Source organism: Neofelis nebulosa, chromosome 2 (assembly GCF_028018385.1).
Source record: "Neofelis nebulosa isolate mNeoNeb1 chromosome 2, mNeoNeb1.pri, whole genome shotgun sequence".
In the NCBI taxonomy this organism is placed as follows: domain Eukaryota; kingdom Metazoa; phylum Chordata; class Mammalia; order Carnivora; family Felidae; genus Neofelis; species Neofelis nebulosa.
The window spans coordinates 111,150,826-111,165,057 of record NC_080783.1 but is presented as its reverse complement, the minus strand read 5'-3'; the positions used below and the strand labels follow the sequence as shown (position 1 = coordinate 111,165,057).

Sequence of the window (14,232 nt, the reverse complement as noted above, 5' to 3'; positions counted from 1 at the left end):
GCTGGGAGCCCATCTGAATCCTCCTCCAGCCTCACAGGTTTTTGGCAGAATTCATTCCTATGGAACTCAAGATGGCTTGCCCTTTCAAGGCCCAAGGAGTGTTTTTCTGGCTGTACAACATAAAAGGGAAGGTGGGTGTGGTAACCACAAAGGACTGCAGAATCAAAGCAAGCAGAATAGTCTGACTCACACAGACCCACGGCACTAGCCGGTTAATCATCGTGTTCCTAGAAACGAAATAAATAGGAAGCCTATGAAATTCTTACTTGGTCTGTATAAGCAGAAAAATTCTAGGTCAAGTGAACAAAAGTCTAACTCAAATCATAAAATAGATCAATTCCCAGACTTGAGCCAGTTCCCAGACCAGGAACCCCTTGAACGAACCAGGGAAATGGGTCCCCTTGACCTTTACCAGATCCTTTACAGCCATTTACCTGGATAACTGTGCAGTGGGTAAAAGGAAACAATCAGACCACTCATGGATTACTGGACACTGGCTGTGAATAGGCATTGACTACAGGAAGCCCAAAACGTTACTGTGGCCCTCTGGTCAGAGTAGGGGCTCAAGGATCAATGAGATTTTAACTCAGGTCCATCTCACTGTGGGCCTAGTGGGTCCCCAAGCCCATCTTGTGGTGATTTCCCAGTTCAGAATACATAAATGGAACAGACATAGCTAGCAGCTGGCAGAATCGCCACATTTGCCCTCCAGCCTGTGGAGTGAGGGCTACCAGTGTGGGAAAAGCCAAGTGAAACCCTTAGAACTGTGCATACCTAGAAAGCACATCAGAAGCAACTCAGGGACACCTGGGTGGCTTAGTTGGTTAAGCATCCGATTCTTGATTTCATTCAGGTCATGGTCTCAGCATTCATGAGATTGAGCCCCACATCGAGCTCTGTGCTCACAGCGCAGAGCCTGCTTAGGATTCTCTCTCTTTCTCTCTCTCTCTCTCTCTCTCTGCTCCTCCCCTGCTCACATTCTCTCTCAAAATAAATATTTAAAAATATTTGTTAAAAAAAAGCCATTCAGCATTGCTGGAGGTACTGCAGACATCCGTGCAAGGACGTGAAAGGTGACTCCCAGCTCACCCTCACCCCCATTAAGCCCCCCTATGTGGCCCTTGCAGAAGACAGGTGGGTCTTAGGAAATGATACCAGATTATCACAAGCTAAAGCAGGTAGTGATTGGAAGCTGCTGTCCCAGCTGTGGCTTTGTTGCTTGTGCAAATTAACATCCCCTGGTGCCTGGCATGCAGCTATTGATCTGGTAAATTCCTTTTTCTCCACAACCTGTCCACAAGGCCCAGCAGAGCAAAGCAGTTTGCTTTCGGGTGGCAAGACCAGCAATACACCTGCACTGTCCAGGAGGACATCAACTCTCCAAACTCCTTGGATTTTGGAGGCAATGTACTCTTCGTTTGGGTGTGTTACTCTGGCCCATCTGCCAAGTGACCCCAAATGCTGCTAGTTTTTAGTGGGGCCCAGAACAAGAGAAGGCTCTGCAACATTCCAGGCTGCTGTGCAAGCTTGCTCTGCCACGTGGGCCATGTGACCCACAGATCCTGTGGAAGTACTGGAAGTGTCAGTGGCACTAGGGATGCTGCCTGGAGCCTTTCACAGGCCCCTGTAGATTTATTGCATTACAGGTCTTTAAGATTTTGGAGTAAGGCCCTGACATCCTCTGCAAATAGCAACTCTCCTTTTGAGAAATTGCTCTTGGCCTGCTACTGGGCCCTAGAAGAGACTGAATGCTTGGCTGTGGGCCATCAAATTACATGTGACCTCAGCTACCTATCATGAACTGGGTGTTATCTGACCCACCGAGCCACAACGTTGGGCGTGCACAACCACACTCCAGCATCAAATGACAAGTGGTATATATGTGACCAAACCCTGGCACCTGAAGGTGCAAGTAAATTACGTGAAGAAGTGGCCCAAATGCCCATGCTCTCCACTCCCGCTGCATAGCCTTCTCCCTTCCTTCCTGCACCTGTCACCTCACAGGGAGTTTTTTGTGACTAGTTGACAAAGGAAGAAAAGACTCAGGCCTTGTTTACAGATGGTTCTGCGTGATATGTAAGCACCACCTGAAAGTGGATGGTCGTAGCCATGCAGCCCCTTTCTGGGCCATGCCTCAAGAACAGTGGTGAAGGAAAATCCTCCTAGTGGGCAGAACTTCAGGCAGTATGCCTGCTTGTCCACTTTGCTTGGAAGAAGTGGCAAGATGTGTAATTGTATACTGATTCATGGCTGAGCCAATGATTTGCTTTCATGATTGGGGACTTGGAATATGGTTGGAAAATTGATGACAAAGAAATTTGGGGAAGAGGTATTTGAATAGACCTCTTTGGGTAAAAAAAAAAAACAAACCATAAGTATATTTGCATCCTATGTTCACCAAATGATGATCTTAGCAGAGGAGGATGTTAATAATTAAGCAGATAGGATGACCCACTCTGTAGACATCAGTCTGCCTTTCCCCAGCCAGCCCTAGCATCACCTAACTGGCTCATAAACAGAGAGGCTATGATGGCAGAAGTGGTTATGCATGGGCTCAGCAACATGGCCTTCCACTCATGAGGACTGACCTGGCTATGGCCACTACTGAGTGCCCAATCTGCCAGCAGCAGGGACCAACACTGAGCCCCCAATATGGCACCATTCCCCTGGGTGATCAGCCAGCTACCTGGTGGCAAGTTGATTACATTGGACTGCTTCCATCATGGAGGGGACAGTGTTTTGTTCTTACTGGAAAAGGCACTTACTCTGGATATGGATTCGCCTTCCCTGCATACAAAACTTTTGCCAAAACTACCATCCATAGAATTACAGAATGCTTTATCCTCCATCATGGTATTCCACACAGTATTGCTGCAGTTCAAAGAATTCACTTCACAGCAAGAGAAGTGAAGCAATGGGCTTATGCTCATAGAATTCACTGTCTTACCATGTCCCCACCATCCTGAAGCAGCTGGCTTTTGAAGACTCAGTTACAAACAGCCCCGAGCTGGGTGGCAGTACCTTGCAGTGCTGGGACAAGGTTCTCCATTAGGCTGTATGTTCCATAAAACAGCAACTAGTATCTGGTGCTATTCCTTCCATAGTCAGGATTCAAGAACTAAGGGGAAGAAAAGGGAGTGGAACCACTCACTGCTACCCATAGCAACCCACGAGCACATTTGCTTCCTACTCCTGTGACTTTATGCTCTGCTGGCCTAGAGGTCTTAACTCCAAAGGAAGGGAAACCTCCACAAAGAGACACAACAGTGATTCCATTGAACCAGAAGTTAAGACTGCCTCCCAGTCACTTTGGGCTTCTCATGCCTCTGAATCAACAGGCAAGGAAGGGAGTGGCTGGCGGATTGGTCCTGACTACCATGGGGAAATTGGACTACTACGTGATGGAAGGAAAGAAGAGTGTGTCTGGAGTACAGGACACCCCCAGGCCGTCTCTTATAAGTTCCATGTCTTGTGATTAAGGTCGGTGGAAAACTACAACAACCCAATCCAGGCAGGACTAGTAATGACCCAGACCCTTCAGAAATGAAGGTTTGAGTCATCCCACCAGGTAAAGAACCACAACCAGCTGAGGTACTTGCTGAAGACAAAGTGAATACAAAATGCTTAGTAGTAGAAGGTGTTATAAATACCAGCTGTGACACATGACTGGTTACAGAAACAAGGACCGTAATTGCTATGAGTATTTCCTCTTCATTTTGTATTGAATACACTTTTGTTTAGATATATACATATATTAAGAAAATATTTGTTTCCTTTCCTCTCTTATTCTCTCATATAACATGAGATATACTGACTTTATATCATGGTGCTTGGTACTGTTAATTTTAAATCATGTTATTTGAGCTACAGAATATCAAGAAGAACAAACATCACTCAGGGACTTGACCTCCTCTTCCAGGAAAGGGGTTAGCAGGTTTTGGGTTGTATACAAGATAGTAGTATCACATTAAGGAGAATTATAACCTTGTTACTATCTTTCTTTGGAGATTAAGTATGGTTTAAGGAGATGTGTATAGCTGACAAGGGGTGGACTTGTGATGGTTAATTTATGTGTTAACTTTACCAGGTTAAGGAATACCCAAATAGCTGATAAACATTTCCGATTGTGTCTATTATAAGAGTATTTCTGGAATAAAGTACGTGATTCAGTACAGATCCACCCTCACTAACGTGGGCAAATACCACCCAATCCATTGAATGCCCAAACAGAACAAAAAGTCAAAAGAAGGGTGAATTCACTCTCCATCTTGAGCTGGGCCATCTTTTCCTACCCTTGGACGTTGGCCTGGTTTTTGCACCTTCAGACTCTGGAACTTACACCAGCAGCCCCCTGGTTCTCAGGCCTTTGGCTTCAGAATAAATTATACCACCAGCTTTCCTGGTTCCCTAGCTTGCAGATGGCAGTTTGTGGGACTTCTTGGCCTCCATAACTACATGAGCAAATTCTTACAATAAATCTCCTCAGATACATAGATAAGCAGATGGATGGATGAATGGATGGATGGATAGATAGATACATAGATAGATAGATGCGTTTATTCAAGTACCCTGGATGAGCTAATTAACATCCTGAAGTCTCAATTGCCACATATGTCAAATTAGGATCATAGTTCCTATTTCTGAGGTGTTAATGAGATGATTAAATGGGACATTCTATTCAAAGCCTTTAAGACAGCAACACAGGGCCAGGCATTCAGACAGCGATGAACATTCACTGCTTTCATCAGAGGTGAGGGACCTCTAGATCAGAAATAAGTGTTAAAGGGTAGGAGAAATGGGTGTAGGTGGCCAAACCTTCCAGTTATAAATGAGTCTTAGGGATGTAACGTACAGCATGGTGATTACAGTTAGCAACACTGTATTGTACAGTTGCTAAGAGTGCAGATCTTAAAAGTTTTCGTCACAAGGGAAAAAATGTAGAACTATATGAGGAGATGGGTTTAACTAGACTTACTGTGCTCATGATTTTGCAACATATGCATATATCAAACCATTATGCTGTATCCTCGAAACTAACACAATTTTATATTTCAATTATATCTCAATAAAATTGGGGAAAAAGATTAGTAAAGTGCAACATTGCAGTGATATTAAAGAACGAAATTGCTTTGAAAGCCATTTAAAGGTGTTTGAAAAACTTATGATGAATTTTTGAACTCATGACTTTACTTTTATATAAAAATGATACATTCTCATTATTGTTTTTAATTAACCCACGCAGAGAGATATAAAGAAGAAATTAGTAAATGTGCCCAAACTCTACCATTTAGGAAAAAATTAATGTTAACATTCAGTGATTATATTTCTAGACATTACCATAAGAGGGAGATAATTGAGATGAAAGGCAGATAACACTTTTATAGAATGGATTGCGCTATGCAAACTATTTTTTTATATGAACAGCATTAAACTTTATTTTGCTTAAATTTAAAGGTGAAAAAACTAAAATGGAATGGAGGGAATTACTGAATTTTAGTATAAGAGGTGTTAATTCTTTTTGGAGCTGCCCTTTGAAGGGGAGCAGAATACACGACTCTGTCACTTTGGCATGTGGATTATTTTGAGCTGAAGTCAATCAAGACCCTCTGGAAGACCTATTTACTTCCCCTTTAACTACCTAGAAGAATTTAGATGGAGAGTGTGGTTCAGGAAGAGGACTGTCACCAGGAATCACTACAAAGAATATGGGGTAGGCATGTTAAACTGGGGGGGGAAGCTGGCAGGGCCTGGAGATCAAATTCTTCTGTGTCCCACCTCTCTGCAAAACATGGCAAATACGTTTACCAAACATTTGTTCTTCCTAACTTCCAATAAATTGTCTTCCTCTCCTCCCTTTGAAGTCCCAGATCCCTACCCCTTCTCCTCTGCTCATGATACCATAGTATATTCAATTGCCTGACTGCCTGTAGGGCTCCTATTATTATGAGGCTCCTGTACACATATAATTAAATTTGTTTTTCTCTTGTTAGTCTATCTCATGTCAATGTAATTAGTAAGCCAGCCAAAGAAACTGGAAGGGAGGAAAGAGAAGTTTTCCTCCCCTACCCTCTTCTAGTATACAGGCATACCTTATTTTATTACACATAGCTTTTTTTTTTTTAATGTTTATTTATTTTTGAGAGAGAGAGAGGGAGGGAAAGGGAGCAAAAGGGGGGAAGGACAGAGACAGAGGGAGACATAAAATAGGAAGCAGACTCCTGGCTCTGAGCTGTCAGCACAGAGCCCAATGTGGGACTCAAACCCACTAACCATGAGATCGTGACCTGAGCCAAAGTCGGATGCTTAACTGACTGAGCCACCCAGGCGCCCCTATTGTATTTAGCTTTACTGTGCTTCACATATACTGCATTTTTTACAAATTGAAGGTTTTTTTACAGCCCTGTGTGGAACAAGTCTATTGGTGCCATTTTTCCAACAGCATCTACTCACTTCCTGTTTCTGCATTTGTTCACATTTTGTTAATTCTTGCAATATTTCAAACCTTTTCATTGTTTATTTGTTATGGTGATCAGTGATCTTTGTTGTTACTATTATAATTGTCTTGTGGTGTCATGAACATCCCATGTAAGATAAGATGGCAAACTTAATAAATAAATATCGTATGTGTTCAGACCACTCCATCAACCACTAGTTCCTGTCTGTTTCCCTCTCAGGCCTCACTATTCCCTGAGACAAAACAATATTGAAATTAGGACAATTAATAACCCTACAATGGTGTCTAAATGTTCAAGTGGAAGGAAGAGTCACACATGTGTTACTTTAAATCAGAAGCTAGAAATGATTAAGCTCAGTGAGGAAGGCATGTCAGAAGTCAGTACAGGCCAACAGCTAAGCCTCTTACACCAGAGTCAGCCAAGATGTGAATGCAAAGAAAAAGTTCTTGAAGGAAATTAAAAGTGCTACTCCAGTGAACACATGAACGATAAGAAAGCAAAACAGCCTTGGGGTGCCTGGGTGTCTCAGTTGGTTAGGTGTCCCACTTTGGCTCAGGTCATAATCTCATGGTTCATGGGTTCAAGCCCCATGTCGGGCTCTGTGCTGCCAGCTCAGAGCCTGGGGTCTGCTTCGTATTCTGTGTCTCCCTCTCTCTCTGCCCCTTCTCCACTTATGCTCTGTCTCTCTCTCTCTCTCTCTCAAAAATAAATAAATGTTAAAAAATGTTTTTAAAAAAAGTGGATCCTGAAGATGGTACTGAGTTGCGGCAGTCTCATAAAACTTGAGCAGATGAGAAGTTGCTTCTTATGGATGAGCAAAAAAAATGGTTTACTGAGATGGAATCTACTCCTGGTGAAGATGCTGTGAAGATTGTTGAGCTGACAACAAAGGATTTTGAATATGACATAAACTTAGTTAATAATGCAGTGGCAGGGCTTGAGAGGATTGACTTCGATTTTGTAAGAAGTTCTACTGTGGGTAAAAAGTTATTAAACAATATTGCATGCTACAGAGAAATCATTTGTGAAAGGAAGTGTGGATAGATGCCACAGACTTCACTGTTGTCTTACTTTAACAAATTGCCACAGCCACCCCACCTTCAGCAATCAGCACCCTGGTCAGCAGCCACCAGCGCTGAGCCAAGGCCCTCCACCCCCTAAAAGTTTAGACTCACTGAAAGCTCAGATGATAGTTTGCATTTTTCAGCAATCAACTGTTTTTAAGTATGTACATTGTTTTTTAGACATAAAAACTACTTCACACTTAATAGACTACAATATCGTGTAAACATAACTTTTTATGCACTGGGAAACCGAAAACTGCATTGACTTGCTTTATTGCAATATGTACTTACTTTATTATGGTGGTCTGGAACCAAACCCACAATATCTCCAAGATATGCCTATATAGCATAGTTTTCCCTGAAATTAACATACTTAAATTTTAAAAAAAATTTTTACATTTATTTATTTATGTAATCTCTATACCCAACATGGGGCTCAAACTCATGACCCCAAGATCAAGAGCCACATACTCTCCCAACTGAGCCACCCAGGCATCCCTGTAGTGAACATACTTTTTAAATATATATATTTAAACAATTACTTTGTTTTAAATTTTTTTTTTAATGTTTATTTAGTTTTCAGAGACAGAGAGAGCACGAGCAGGGTTGGGGCAGAGAGAGAAGGAGACACAGAATCTGAAGCAGGCTACAGGCTCTGAGCTATCAGAACAAAGCTTGATGTGGTGTTGGAACTCACGAACCACGAGATCATGACCCGAGCCGAAGTCAGATGCTTAGCCTACTGAGCCACCCAGGAGCCTGTACATGATTACTGTTTTTAATGTTTATTTTATTATTTCTTTTGAGAGAGAGAGTGTGTGCACAAGTATGCACTGGCAGGAGAGGGGCAGAGAGAGAGAAAGAGATAGAAGAGTCTCAAGCAGGCTCCACGCTGTCAGCGTGGAGCCCGACCTGGGACTCAGACTCAGTCACAAACTGTGAGATCATGATCTGAGCCAGAATCAAGAGTTGGGACACTTAACCCACTGAGCCCCCCAGGCGCCCCTGTAGTGAACACACTTAAATTGCATGTCAAAGAGACACGCACAAGAAAAAAGTGATAGAGAACAATTGCCATAAAGACCCTACTTGGCATGCCTGACTGGCTCAGGTGGTGGAGTGTGCAACTCTTGATCTGGAGGTTGTAGTTTCAAGCCCCATATGAAGTGTAGGAATTACTTACAAATAAAATCTTAACAACAACAAAAAGACCCTACTTGGTTACATTTTTGAACTTTAAGGATAAACATTTTTTCAGACAACTAAGCAAAAGGCCAAGTGTCCATGCAAAGACAATTCCGTGTGAAAAGAATAGTCTTTTCAAAATGTTGCAGGGCAACTGGATGTCCACATGCAAAACAATGGTTTGGGATACTCACTTCATACTACATGCAAAAATTGGATCCAGATGGCGGAAAAACCGATATGTAAGAGCTAAAATTATAGAACTCTGAGAAGAAAACAGTGTACCTAGGTAGACAATTTCTTAGATATAAATCCAAGCATAAGTGACAAGAGATAAAAATAAGTTGGACTTTAGCTAAATTTAAAATTTTTGTGGGGCACCTGGGTGGTTTTGTTGGTTAAGCGTCCAACTTAAGCTCAGGTCATGACCTCATGGTTTGTGAGTTTGAACCCTGTGTGGGGCTCTGTGCTTGTCAGCATGGAGCCTGCTTTGTATCCTCTGTCCCCCCCTTTTTGCTCCTCCCCTGATCTCTCTCTCTCAAAAATAAAATAAAAACATTAACAAATTTTTTAATTTAAAACTTTTGTGATTCAACCCCAATATCTATAGCAGCGCTATCAACAATAGTCAAAGTATGGAAAGAGCCCAAATGTCCACCAACGGATGAGTGAATAAAGAAGATGTGGTATATATATACAGTGGAGTATTACTCGGCAATCAAAAAGAATGAAATCTTGCCATTTGCAACTATGTGGATGGAACTAGAGGGTATTATGCTAAACAAAATTAGTCAAAGACAAATATCATACGACTTCACTCATATGAGGAATTTAATATACAAAACAGGGGCGCCTGGGTGGCTCAGTCGGTTGAGCGTCTGACTTTGGCTCAGGTCATGATCTCACGATCTGTGAGTTCGAGCCCTGCGTCGGGCTCTGTGATGACAGCTCAGAGCCTGGAGCCTGCTTCAGATTCTGTGTCTCCCTCTCTCTCTGCCCCTCCCCCACTCATGCTCTGTCTGTCTGTCTGTCTCTCTCTCTCTGTCAAAAATAAATAAACATTAAAAAAAAATTAAGATATAAAACAGATGAACATAAGGGAAGGGAAGCAAAAATAATATAAAAACAAGGAGGGAACAAAACATAAGAGACTCTTAAATATAGAAAACAAACTGAGGGTTGCTGGAGGGGTTGTGGATGGGGGGGATGGGTTAAAGGGGTAAGGGGCATTAAGGAAGACACTTGTTGGGATGAGCACCAGGTGTTATATGTAGGGGGCGAATCACTGGATTCTACTCCTGAAATCATTATTGCACTATATGCTAAGTTGTATGTAAATTTAAAAAAGAAATTTAAAAAAAGAAATAAGTGTGCCTGGGTAACTCAGTTGGTTAAGCGTCTGACTTCGACTCAGGTCATGATCTCACAGCTCGTGACTTCGAGTCCCACGTTGGGCTCTGTGCTGACAGCTCAGAGCCTGAAGCCTGCTTCAGATTCTGTGTCTCCCTCTCTCTCTGCCCCTCCCGTTTGTGCTCTGTCTCTTTCTGTCTCTCATAAATAATAAATAAACATTTAAAAATAAATAAAAATTATAAAATAAAAAAAAACTTTTGTGTTTTTTTTTAATTTTTTTTCAACGTTTTTTATTTATTTTTGGGACAGAGAGAGACAGAGCATGAACGGGGGAGGGGCAGAGAGAGAGGGAGACACAGAATCGGAAACAGGCTCCAGGCTCCGAGCCATCAGCCCCAGAGCCTGACGCGGGGCTCGAACTCACGGACCGCGAGATCGTGACCTGGCTGAAGTCGGACGCTTAACCGACTGCGCCACCCAGGCGCCCCAAAACTTTTGTGTTTTAAATGACATCACCAAAAAAGTAAAAAAGCAATCCACAGAATAGGAGAATATATTTGTAAATCTTGTATCTGCTAAGGATTTGTATCTTGAATATTTAAAGAACTCTTGCAACTCAATAAGACAAATAACCCAATTTTTTAAGGATTTTAAGGGCCAAGGATTTGAATAAACATTTATTCAAAGAAGATATGAAAATGGCCAGTAAGTGCATGAAAAGATGCTTAACATCATTAGTTATGCAAATAATCATAAGAAGACACCAATTAGCATCACTGTAATAACAGCATTGTTCACAATGTGGAGAAACTGGAACCCTCATACACTGCAAGCTGGAATGTGAAACGGTGCAGCCACTCTGGAAAACAAGAAGTTCATCAGAATGTCAAACAGTGTTACCATGTGATCCAGCAATTGTGGTCCTAGGTATATACCCAAAAGAATGGAAACGTATGTCCACACAAAAACTTGAACATGCATTGGGGCACCTGGGTGGCTCAGTTGGTTGAGCATCCAACTTCAGCTCAGGTCATGATCTCACAGCTTGTGGGTTTGAGCCCCGCATCAGGCTCTGTGCTGATGGCTCAGAGTCTGGAGCCTGCTTCAGATTCTGTGTCTCCCTCTCTCTCTGCCCCTCCCCCACTCATGCTCTGTCTCTCTCTGTCTCAAAAATAAATAAACATTAAAAAAATTTTTTAGGGGTGCCTGGGTGGCTCAGTTGGTTGGGTGACCGACTTCGGCTCAGGTCATGATCTCACAGTTTGTGAGTTTAGCCCCGCATAGGGCTCTGTGCTGACAGCTCAGATCCTGGAGCCTACTTCAGATTCTGTGTCTCCCCCTCCCTCCCCTGCTCATGCTCTGTGTCTCTCTGTCTCTCAATAATAAATAAATGTTAAAAAAAACTTTATACAAAAAATTTTTTTAAAAAAGCTTGAACATGAATGTGCATAATAGCCTAAAAGTGGACACGACCCGAATATCCATCAACTGATGATTGTGTAAACAAAATGTTATATGTCCTTGCATACACAGGAATATTACTTGACCCTAAAATGGGATGAAGTACTGATATGCGCTGCAACATGGATGAGCCTAGAACACATGCTGAGTGAATGAAACCAGACACAAAAGACCAAACATTGCATGATTCCATATATATACACGAAATGTCCAGAATAGACAAATTCATAGATCAATGGTTGCCAGGGGCTGGAAGGAGGAAAGAATGGGGAGTGACTGCTCATAAGTAGCAGGTCCTTCTTTGCAGTGATAAAAGTCTTCTAGACTATGGTGATGGTTGCAAAACTCTGCAAATATACTAAAACCCATTAAGTGCACGTTTTTAACCAGTGAATTTTATGGCATGTAAATTATATCTCTGTAAAGCTATATTTTTAAGAAAAGGTTTCTTCAGGACACCTGGGTGGCTCAGTCAGTTAAGCGTCCGACTCTTGATTTCAACTCAGGTCACGATCTCACAGTTTGTGGGATTAAGCCCCATGTCGGGCTCTGCACTGTCAGTAGAACTGACTTGGGATTCTCTCTCTCCCTCTCTCAGCCCCTCCCCTGCTGATGTGTGCTTGTGCTCTCTCTCTTTCAAAATAAATAATAAACATTAAAGAAAAAAATGTTTCTTCAAGAGGTCAAAATATAAGACTCACCTGACTTCTCTGTACCAAATTTAATGACTATACAGCAATATCTAAATTTTAAGGGAAAGATTGACCTATTTTCTTATAGGAACAAAAATCCTAAAATCCAGTGGCTTAGGGCACCTGGGTTGCTCCATCGGTTGGGTGTCTGGCTCTTGACTTCGGCTCAGGTCATGATCTCACAGTCCATGGGTTCAAGCCCCGCATAGGGCTCTGCACTGACAGTGTGGGGCCTGCTTGGGATCCTCTCTCTCTCCCTCTCTCTCTGCCCACTTGTGTGCTCTGTTTCCCTTTCTCTCAAAATAAATAAACAAACTTGAAAAAAAAAATTTAAATCCCAGTGGCTCAACAGCACAAATTTATTCCTTGCTTGAGTTACATATGTAATACCGGTTGTCCCAGGACCCTGCACTGCACACTCCCCTTGCAACCCAGGCTGACAGAGCTTTACCATCTTATAGCTGGAAATAACTGGACCCTCCCTGTCAATACCCCAGAGGAATAGACTGCTGGAGGGGGGTCACCGGGCAACAAAATGCTTCCGCCCAGAAGTGAGACTTGTCACTTTGACTCACACCCCTTTGGCTAGCCCATTTGACTTACAGCCCATTGCCCTCTCTTTCTTACTGCAAGAGGACAAGAAGATGTAACACTTAATGTCCCTGGCAGGAAAAGAGGACTAGGTGTGGGCAAGCTCTAGAAGGGTCAACCACGGCATAGGATGTGACTCTGGCTGTCAGATCTGTCTCTCCCAGACTTGAAGTAAGTCCCTAAGATGCGAAGGGTCCAGAATGATAGCGAGTCTTCCACCACTAGTCATGGCAAAATAGACCTCCCCTCCTGGGGTGCTAACGCCAGGAGCACTGTGCCCGAGGCTTGGCTTCTGAACCCTGTACTGCTCAGCAGCAGCCTTGCTGTCCTCGCAGGACCTGTGGTAAGGTTCAGTTTTGACTGTGGTTTTCATGCACGGCCTGGGAACCAAGCTGCTTCATCAGTTCTCCAAAGAAGTCCAGGATTTTCCATAAATTCTTCATCTCCTTAAAGCAGCCAAAATGGATTTTTGTCATCTGATACTGAAAACCCTTCCTGATTGGGGACAGCTATGCATACAGCAATGAGGACAATCACATGACTGGGAAACCTACCCATTGTCATTAACTTGTTCTGTGCTTATGGATAAGACTTATGATAGAAAAGCCAGGTTTATGGGTTAGGCACAAAAGGAGTTTATTCCTGGGGCGCCTGGGGGGTTCAGTCAGTTGAGCGTCGGACTGTTGATTTTGGCTCAGGTCATGATCTCACAGTTTTGTGGGACTGAGCCCTGAGTCAGGCTCTGTGCTGTCAGTGCAGAGCCTGGTTGGGATTCTCTCTCTCTCTCTCTCTCTCTTTTCTCTGTGTGTGTGCGCGTGTGTGTGACCCTCCCTTGCTCATGCTCTCTCTTTCTCTCAAAATAAATAAACTTTTTTAAAAAAGGAAGTACAAATCTCTCTATGTCACTTGTGCACACACCCTCTTATTTTCAAAGAGCAGGTAAACACAGGCAGAATTCAGGCATCCACTCCAATGTCCCTTCCTTTGCAGCACATTTGTCTGGCTATCAGCTTTAGATGCATCTACTCATTCTTGATCTTGGATGTCTATATTCTTTGAGTGTACAATACCAAGAAAACTATACCAAGATACCAAGAAAACTATGTGTGGCCTTTTAGCTCTTGCAAAGAGCCAAGGTGACATGAGAGAGAGACTGTAGGAGATGAGGCCCCTCCTCACCTTTGATGGGTAAGTAAACACTGGGACGTGTTGTTGATGCCTGCATCATATCTGGGCTGTAACAAGGGCCTGAGGAGGGTAATAGTGACCATTACCATGCATGTTAAAATACTTGTTAAAATCATGTTTCCACAAGCACCTAGTTGTATGCCTTTGTCTCCTAAAATTCACAGTACAGCTAAGAGGCATCTTAATCTGCACTGATATACTTTCCTGCTGGGTTTCCTGAAGTGTCCAGGCTGAGATAGAGGC

The 14,232-nt window shown here is 42.8% G+C and overlaps 1 pseudogene; it reads left to right on the top strand.

Moving 5' to 3' along the window:
* The first annotated feature begins 71 nt into the window (after positions 1–71).
* LOC131490629 (uncharacterized) lies at positions 72–3,479 on the top strand (annotated as a pseudogene).
* Positions 3,480–14,232: the final 10,753 nt, after the last annotated feature.